Here is a 10,102-nt window from a genome sequence, read left to right as displayed (position 1 = left end):
GAGGCACACCAACTATTCACTCATAGGCTCACCCAGGCATACCAAGGCACATACTGGCACTAATAGGCACACACAGGGGTACACTGATACACAGAGGCCCACAGAGGTACACATAGGCACACTCAGGCACTCACATGCACTCACAAGCATCCAAAAGCACAAATGGGCACACACAGGCATCCATAGAAACACACAATCCCTAATAGGCACTCATAAGCACTCATGGGCATACAGAAGTCCTGATAGCCACACACAGCCACTCATTGGAACATACAGCCAGTCATAGGCACACACAGGCTCTCATTGGCACGCACACGCATGCATGAGCACATACAGACACTCATAGACACAAACAAGCACTCATAGGAACATACAGCTACTCATGGGCATACACAGGCACTCATGGGCACACACAGGCACTCATGGGCACACACAGGCACTCACTGGCGCATACAGACACTCATGGGCACAAATAAGCACTCATAAGCACAAGCAGGCACTCATAGGCACATAGGCACAAACGAGCACTCACAGGCACAAACAAGCACTCATAGGCACAAACAAGCACTCATAGGCACAAACAAGCACTCATAAGCACAAACAAGCACTCACAGGCCCAAACAAGCACTCATAGGCACACACAAGCACTCATCGGCACAAACAAGCACTCATGGGCACATACAGACACTCATATGAACACACAAGCACTCATAGGCGCAAACAAGCACTCACAGGCACAAACAAACACTCATAGGCACTACTGTTTGAAGACACAAGAACGGAACGGACACGCAATAAAAAGCCGGGAAACACATTCTTGGTAAAAGGAAATATGAAATGAAACCAGAACAGTGTTGTATAATAGAAAATAAATAGCAGAAGATTAACGGCTTCCACATTGCACCATTCCAGAGTTACCTATAATTATGCGGTGACATTGTATTATGTGGATAAATGAACTGAAATGCAAGAGAGTGCCTATGGGAGTCAGTGGGAGGGGGCAGAGTGAGGAGGAGATGAGCTATGAGGTGGGGGGGCACAAAAGCAGATGTTTCCATCATGACGCACACACTGCAACAAGAGGAAGATGAGCGAAGATGAAGAGCAGTAACCACCTAACAACGGAGCCGGTTAATGAAATAAATATCACAGAAAACATTTCAGAAGTGAGACGTCACTCAGGCTTACGGTGCGCGTGTTAGGTGCATTGACACGGGTGTAAGATGCGCACTTTACGATTGTAATAAAGGAAGGATGCCGAGAACCTGCAGTGACCGCCATGATCCAAGGAGGAGGAGGAGAGGCAGAGGACAAGGGAACGAAGCGCCTGGATACCCTCACGGATGACAAGAAGCGCTCTATGAATCTACAAATCACTTGATTGATTGAAAGCAACTGCCGGGACCAGCATCAGCCACCAGAGGACAAGGGAACGAAGCGCCTAGATACGCTTGTGGGTGACAAGAAGAGCTCTATAAATCTACAAATCTACCGATTGATTGAAAGAAGCTGCCGGGACGAGCATCAGTCACCAGAGGACAAGAGAACGAAGTGCCTGGATACCCTCACAGTTGACAAGAAGCGCTCTATGAATCTATAAATCTACCTATTGATTGAAAGAAGCTCCCGGGACCAGCATCAGCCACCAGAGGACAAGGGAACGAAGCACCTGGATACCCTCACATGTGACAAGAAGCGCTCTATGAAGCTAGAAATCAACCTATTCATTAGGTTTGCCAGATCTAGACCAAAAAAAGAAACTCATTGTGAGCGCTACTTGTGGGAGGATCAGGAAAATGTTAAGATTAAATGGTTCACAAGCACACAGGAACGCTAAAATGGCCGCCAAAAATCCATTACCGGAATTGCCAGTTCGCGCTCTAGTGGTTAACAATCATCAGTTTGATTTAGGTGAAGCGCCCGTTCTGTGGCACACTTCACCTGAACCTTGAGGAGAGACAGATGTTTGCTGTGCTCGCCGTGAAGATTAGGGAAAAGCTCGTCACGGTCACGAGAGAGTAATTTACTAGTAGCGCTGAGTTTTGGGAAGAGTTCGCTAGCCTTCTTGAAGTAAGACTGTTCCTGTAGCAGTATTTTTGGCAATTGAGCATGCGCGAGTAGTGTACACTAAGAAGTCAATTGAGAGAGAGAGCATGCGCAAATAATTACTGTAGTGGAAGTGAGCATGTGCAAAGGTAGTTCACAGCTCATTCAAGTGAAGAGAATTTGAGAGTCAGCACAGGTCATTAGCGTTACGGCAAGTACATTCAAAAAGACAGAGAATCATGCATATATAGAAGAAAACGAGTTACAGACATTTAACAAGTATACAAGAAAAAACTAGGCTCCAATGTCACAAATGATTTTCAGTTAGTTGGTTTATATTGAGTGAAGTGTACTCAAGATTGCCTTAGTGATTGAGCAACAGACAAGTAAGCATAGGCAAATACAAGAGGTACCAGTTAATGAGATACTTACCAAGTAGACAGCAGTAACCAAATAGGTAAGATCCTGCCCACTAGAGAAAAAGAACAAGAATAGCACCAGATTACAAAAGTTAAACCATTACATTTTTTCTTAGTTACAGCAAATAGAAGATAAGAATTAAGAAAAGAAAAATAACGAAGAGAGGCATTGGTCACATCTATCGGGGGTAGGTAAACAGGAGAACAGAATATTAGACAATCTGTAGAGGCAAGTAATTAAGAAGTAATGAGTGTTTTTTCCTTACAGTAAATACTAACTCGCACCAACTAGAAAAAGAAGAAGAAGACATCCTAAGCTGAATTAAGAATCAGACGACGTATGGCTGTCTCTTCTCTGTCCCATCCCCTTTCCCCTCTGGGGTTTAGTTGGCATACATGTTGAAACTCACGTGTTGCTGAGGAACCTCAGGAGAGCATTGGGAACTTGTGACAATCTGCTCTTGTGCATTGAGAAGATCACGTTCTGACAGAGTGAAGTGACCACGTTGAAATTAGCACCTGAGCAGAATGGCGGAAGGCTTGGACTTAATCAAATTGGGAGATATATTGGAAGAAATACAGAGAGAATTAATTTTAGTCAGAGAAGAGAATAGAGAGCTTAAAAAAGAAACCACAGACTTAACCTTAAAAGTGAGTAGTTTAGTATTCAATCCTAGCTTAAAATCTTCAGTGCTTCCAGAGGGGAATTCAAGTGAAGCCTCGAGCCTGCAAGCTAAAATAACTACACATGTTATTCATTCACTGTCCCCAGTGATTCCCTTGGCACCACCTGAGCATTTTAGTGGGGACCCCTAGAAGGCTCAGGTATTTTTGACACAATGCACTTTGCATTTTATGTGTCGTCCGGCGGTTTTCCCTGATGCGCAGTCTCGAGTGGCATTTATATTGTCGTATTTAAGTGGAGACGCCGTCTCTTGGTCAATGCCTTTGGTGACCAGAAATGATCCAATACTGTATGCTTTGGATGAGTTCAAAAGAGAATTTCTTCTAATTTTCGATAGACGGAGAGTTTCACAAGCAGCAGATAATGAGTTATTAGAAATCAAACAGGGCAATCATGAACTAATAGCTTATATCGCTCAGTTCAACAAGTTGATAGTGGAAACAGAATGGCCTGGGAATAAAAGAGCGGCAGTGTTTTATCGAGGTTTAAAAGATGAATTAAAGGATGCTTTGGCGCAGGTGCCTAACAGACCTACCGAGATTTCCGCATTAATAGATCTGGTGTTAGAAATTGACTTCTGTCAAAGCGAAAGGAAAGGTGAAAAAAGAAGAGACTACCGTCCCAGCGTGCCAAGGTATGATCGTGCCAGAATTGATGGGAGCAAGGAGGCGGATACAGTTCGTGGTAGTGAACCCATGCAGATTAGAACCATTCGTGGCCCTCTTTTAAAAGAAGAGAAAGAGAAACGAAGAGCAAATAAATTATGGGCCATATGTATCAACAAACTCTTTTGCGAATCCTAAATAGCAATTTTTAAGGAATCGCTATTTCGGAATCGCAAAATGATATGTATGAAGAAAATTGCAAATTTTTAGGGATTCCTTAATCTTCCTAATTTGTGAATTCGCATTTTGCGAATTCGCAATTAAGGAATAATTTCCAATGCATTCCTATAGGCCAGGAGGCCCATAGGAATGATTGCGAAATAATTCCCAAATTGCAAATTCGCAATTTGCTAATCGCAATTTGAGAATTATTTCAAGGGTGCAGGGGTGTCTCAAAGACACCCTGCTGTACCCCTGAAATGTACATGTGTGTGCATATGGCGCACATACATGCCCTATAGGCATGTGTGTGCATCACATGCCACCTTCAAAAATGCCAAAATATGCATTTTTTGAAGAATTTGCAAGTTACCATCAACTACAAGTTGGTGGTAATTTGCAAAATCTTTACCAAAATTCGCTACCCAAAAATGCTACATACATAGCATTTAAGAAATCGCAAAATTGCGATTCCTTAAATGCTATGGCAAAATAAGGAATCACAAAACTTTGCGATTCCTTATTTTGCGAATATTTCATACATCCTGTTGGACAGGCCACATGAAGGGCTCGCTCCCTCCCCGCAGGACAGGGCCCGGGCCACCGTCAGCACCATTGCCCGGCCCAGCCGCCATCTTGGACACGGCACCACGCGGCCGTGCGGCCTCAGCCCGACCCCAGCCCTGGGCCTGGCCAGGCCCCGACATCCCGGCACCACCCTCCACCCAGGAGGTGAACGGCCCACTTGGCAGGTCAATGGGAGTACGAAGTGTCGATGGCTCTCCCCCGCCAGGTGCCGAGCACCCCCAGCCTCCTCGGGCGCTGGCTCCACCCCCCTGCTGGGTGTCTGGACTCCCTCATCCCAGACCTCCCGACCTCCAAGAGCGAGGGTCCGGACATCAAAGGGCGCCAGACCTATAACTGAGGCAGCCCCAGGACAGGAAGGCAGTTGTATCCTGGAGTCGAGAGACACCGCGACGAACTCATCCTTAACGGACTGTTGGCGCTGCCACAGCCCTGCCTTGTGAACTATTGTCCTGCCTGCTGGCGCTGCCGCGGCCCTCTGCAACCTTCATCCTCGTGGGACCTGCTGGCGCTGCCGCAGCCCTCTGCAACCTTCATCCTCGTGGGACCTGCTGGCGCTGCCGCGGCCCTCTGCAACCTGCATTCTCGTGGGACCTGCTGGCGCTGCCGCGGCCCGTTGTAACCTTCATCCTCGTGGGACCTGCTGGCGCTGCCGCGGCCCGTTGCAACCTGCATTCTCGTGGGACCTGCTGGCGCTGCCGCGGCCCGTTGTAACCTTCATCCTCGTTGGGACCTGCTGGCGCTGCCGCGGCCCGTGCCACCTACGACCTCTTCGGGACCTGCCGGCGCTGCCGCGGTCTGACCCATCCGAACACCGAGCTCGAGGATTGTGAGCTATCACCGTTACACACCCGTACCCGTGGGTACCAAGACTGTCCCGCTACCCCCTTCCCTTACTAGAGACTAGAATTGAGAGGATCATCGTGTCCTGATCGCCCTGTATCGTACCACTCTACTACCCGAAGTGCCTATAAAAGGTGTTACCATAAGCTTTGTGTGGTGTCCATCTGTGGGGGGGAAGTTACCTGTCTGTGCGATCACTGTGCTCGGCCGACCCTCCCGGTCCCCGTCTAACATTGGTGGCTAGCGGCGCGATCCGAACCAACGCGTACCGTACAGACAGTAACTCACCCTACGACTAAAACCACAATGACGACCAAAGAGAGCGGATCGGCGGAGAAGTTCCAGATGGAAAAGCTGGAAGAATACAACCACCGAGAGCTCAAACAATTTTGCATGGACTTAGGCATTGCTACCACCGGGCTAAGCACAAAAGAAGACTTCAAAAACGCCCTAGAGGCCTGGACAGAGACAAATACCGCAACCCCCCGGGACCCCGCAGCCCCGGAAGTCAACACCACCCGGACGGAGGAACGGAGAACAGGCCCCTCCCATGAAGAGATCCAAGAGCGGGAAAAAAATAGATTACACGAGTTAGACTTGGCACGACTCAGATTAGACGGAGAATTGAAACTGGCGGAACAAAAAATAAACTTAGAACACTTACGGCTCAGAGAAGAGCGAGAGGAAAAACAGAGACAGAGAGACCTCGAAGAAAAAAGACTGGCATACGAGCACGAGTGCAAACTAGCGGAGATAGAAATGCGCAAACTGAACAAAAACCTAGGGGTGCCCGAGCAACCGCACTCCCCGGGTCCTACCGAGCAGAAGGTCCACATCCCCAAGGATGTGGTCCGAGAATATCACCGGAACGACGACATACAGCAGTGGTTCAAAGCCTATGAGATTGCCATGACCGCCCACCGGGTCGCTCGAAGTGACTGGGGAGCCGGTCTATGGGGGAGATTCGTCAACGAGGGTCGTGATGCCCTGCTGCAGCTTCCGGACCATCAAATGACGTCCTATGACCATATGAAGGCCGCCCTCCTCAGTCGATATGGACTTACACCCGAAATGTACCGCCAGAGGTTCCGCAACTGCACCCGGATCCCAGGTACGACGTGGTTGGAATACGTGAACTATTTCAGCCGAGCCTTCGAGGGGTGGATCAAGGGTAACAACGTAACCACTTACGAACAACTCGTCAATCTCATTGTATGGGAGCACCTCTCCAACAACTGCTTTGTCGAGCTCAGGCAGCACCTCCTCGACAGTAAATTGACTGAACCCCGGCAGCTCGCCACCGAGGCTGACCGATGGGAGAGCACCCGAGTGGCCCGGAGTGGGCCGAATGAGCAGAACAGAACCAACCAAGGTCACCATCGTCCCCGAGGAGGAGGAGGAGGCCCGGGCCGGGGCAGAGACGCCGCCCCGGCCGCACCCACTAACGCCACCCCGGCTCCAGCAGGCCGGGGAAACCCCCCGATGCGCCCGGGGTTCCGAGCTAACGTGACGTGTCATCGATGCCAGCGAGTCGGTCACTATGCCAGTGACCCGACCTGCCCGAAGAACCAGGCCCCCGGGCCCCGCCAGATGGCGGCCGCCGCCCTGGGAGAAGAACAAGTCTCCGAAGACACGGAGACCTATGAGTCGGAGCAGTTCGAGTGGGAACCCGCCGCCATGACCCTGGCATGCCTAGGAGGAAGAGACATGGTCCCGCGGACTCCCCTGCCCGCCAACACTCGGAAGTACAGCCAATGGGTGAGCATCAATGGGCGCAAGGCCGAGGCCCTGCGTGACACCGGGGCCAGTGTGACGGCCGTCCGCTGTCACCTGGTGACCCCAGAACAAATCCTACCAAACGTACTTTGCCCCGTCCGATCGGCAGATAACTCGGAGAGCCTGTGTCGGATGGCCTGCGTCCCCTTCGAATGGGGAGGAGTGTCCGGCATGCTGAAAGTAACTGTCCGTGACGATGCCCCCGTAGACTGCCTCCTGGGGAACGATCTCGAGAGCTCCCCTTGGGCCGCTGTGGAAAGAAGAGAGCATCTGGGGATGTTGGGTCTCCCGGACTGGGCGTGCGTAACCACCCGGTCCATGGCCACCCGCACCATCCCTAGACCAGAAGAACCAGAATGGGCAGCACCTCCGCCCTCGATCACTCCAGAAGAAGACTTCCTCCAGACCGACCACCCGGACCCCACCCCAGAGGGGTCCACACAGCCCCCCGAGCTTCCCGACCTGGCTCAGTGGCGTCAAGAAGGGGGGCCCACCCAGGAACAATTCCGGCAGGAGCAAAAGACCTGCCCCTCCCTCGAGGGATTGCGACAGCAAGCGCTCGCCCAGAGCCAAGGAGACACCACCGGGGCCCACTGGGTTTATTGGGACAATGATCTCTTGTACAGCGAACAGAAAATCGCAGAACTGGGGGCCGGGCGAGTGCTGGTGGTGCCCCTCCACTTCAGAGACTTCCTGTTGAACCTAGCCCATGATGTCCCCCTGGCCGGGCGCCTGGGCCAAGACAAGACCTACCACCGCCTGGTGACTCACTTTTTTTGGCCCAAAATGAGAAATGACGTATCCAACCATTGCCGGTCCTGCCCGACCTGCCAGGCCAGTGGGAAGAGCGGCCGCAAACTCAAGGCACCCCTACAACCATTCCCCGTGGTGACCACCCCGTTCGAAAGGGTGGGAATAGACATTGTGGGGCCCCTGGACCCCCGAACAGCACAGGGACATCGCTTCATCCTGGTCCTGGTGGATCACGCTACCCGCTATCCTGAGGCGGTCCCCCTTCGTACGATAACAGCCCCAGTAGTGGGTCGAGCCTTGATGGGGATCTTCTCTCGAGTGGGCTTCCCCCGGGAAGTCGTCAGCGACAGGGGTACGAACTTTATCTCAAAATACATGAAGTCCCTCTGGCAACAGTGTGGGGTCACCTACCAATTCACGACCCCCTATCACCCTCAAGGGAACGGACTGGTTGAGCGGTTCAACCGCACGCTCAAAGGGATGATTGGGGGGTTGGAAGAGCCCCTCCGTCGCCAGTGGGATGTGCTACTACCGTGCCTTCTCTTTGCCTACCGAGAAGTCCCCCAGAAGTCCCTCGGCTTCAGCCCTTTCGAACTCTTGTATGGACACCCGGTGCGAGGCCCGCTCAGCCTAGTCAAAGAAGGCTGGGAAATGCCCCTTCTAAAGAACCCTCCAGATGTTTTCAAGTACCTCCTAACCCTCCGCAACCAGACCAGAAGGTTCAGAGAGATGGCAAAAGCAAACCTGGAGGCCAGTCAGGAGGACATGAAAAGGTGGTACGATCAAAATGCATCCTCCATCGAATTTGAACCCGGCCAACAAGTGTGGGTAATGTCTCCCACCGAACCATGCGCCCTGCAAGACAAATGGACGGGGCCCTTCAAAGTAATCGAGCGCAAGAGCCCTGTCACCTATCTCATCGATATGGAATCTTCCCGAAACCCTCTCCGGGTCCTCCACGCTAATAGACTGAAACCCCACTTTGTACGCTCCGAACTCAGTCTCCTGATGGCAACCGACAATGGAACCGAGGAGGACTCCGAACCCCTTCCTGACCTCCTACGGTCAAGGGAGAAGGACGGCTCCGTGGACGGGGTCCGACTCTCGGAGGCCCTCACCCTGGAACAGCGCCAAGGCTGCCGAGTCCTCCTGCTCCAGTTCTCCACCCTGTTCTCCCTCACCCCAGGGGTCACCCCCTGGTGCTTACACGACGTGGACACTGGAGACAGTCCCCCTATCCGCCATCGGGCCTACCGCGTACCAGATCGGGTACGGGCCTGCATCCAAGAGGAGGTGGCCAAGATGCTCACACTCGGGATCATCGAGCCCTCAGACAGCCCCTGGGCCAGCCCAGTGGTACTGGTCCCCAAAGCGGCCGCCCCCGGCGCCACGCCGGAGCTCCGGTTCTGCGTCGACTACCGGGGCTTGAATGCGGTCACCAGAACAGACGCACACCCCATCCCCCGAGCAGATGAACTAATCGACCGCATGGGAGCTGCCCGCTACCTCAGCATCTTCGACCTGACAGCGGGCTACTGGCAGATCGGTCTCACACCCCGGGCCCAAGAACGATCGGCATTCTCTACCCCTGATGGCCACTATCACTTCAAGGTCATGCCATTCGGCATGAAGAATGCGCCAGCAACATTTCAGCGGCTAGTAAACCAGGTCCTGGCAGGACTCGAAGGATTCAGCGCCGCCTACCTGGACGATATCGCTGTGTACAGCCACCACTGGTCCGACCACCTCCACCACCTCCGAGAGGTGCTACAGGCCCTCCAACGAGCTGGCCTCACGATCAAGGCCAGCAAATGCCAAATTGGCCAGGGGTCCGTGACCTATCTCGGGCACCAGGTGGGAAGCGGTCTGGTGGCCCCTCTGCAACTCAAGATCGCTGCCATCCAGTCGTGGCAGCCCCCCATCACCCAGACCGAGGTCCGCGCCTTCTTGGGACTCACAGGCTACTACCGACGGTTCGTGAGGGACTATGGCAGCATCGTAGGGCCCCTCACGGAACTCACCTCCAAAAACCAACCAAAGAAGGTCAACTGGACCCCAGACTGTCAAGCGGCCTTCGAGAAGCTGAAGGCCGCCATGTGCTCCGCCCCGGTGCTCCAGGCCCCCGACTACAGCCGGGAATTTATCGTCCAAACAGATGCCTCCGACCATGG

Source organism: Lissotriton helveticus (assembly GCF_964261635.1).
Source record: "Lissotriton helveticus chromosome 1_1 unlocalized genomic scaffold, aLisHel1.1 SUPER_1_unloc_2, whole genome shotgun sequence".
In the NCBI taxonomy this organism is placed as follows: domain Eukaryota; kingdom Metazoa; phylum Chordata; class Amphibia; order Caudata; family Salamandridae; genus Lissotriton; species Lissotriton helveticus.
This window is presented reverse-complemented; position numbering follows the sequence as displayed.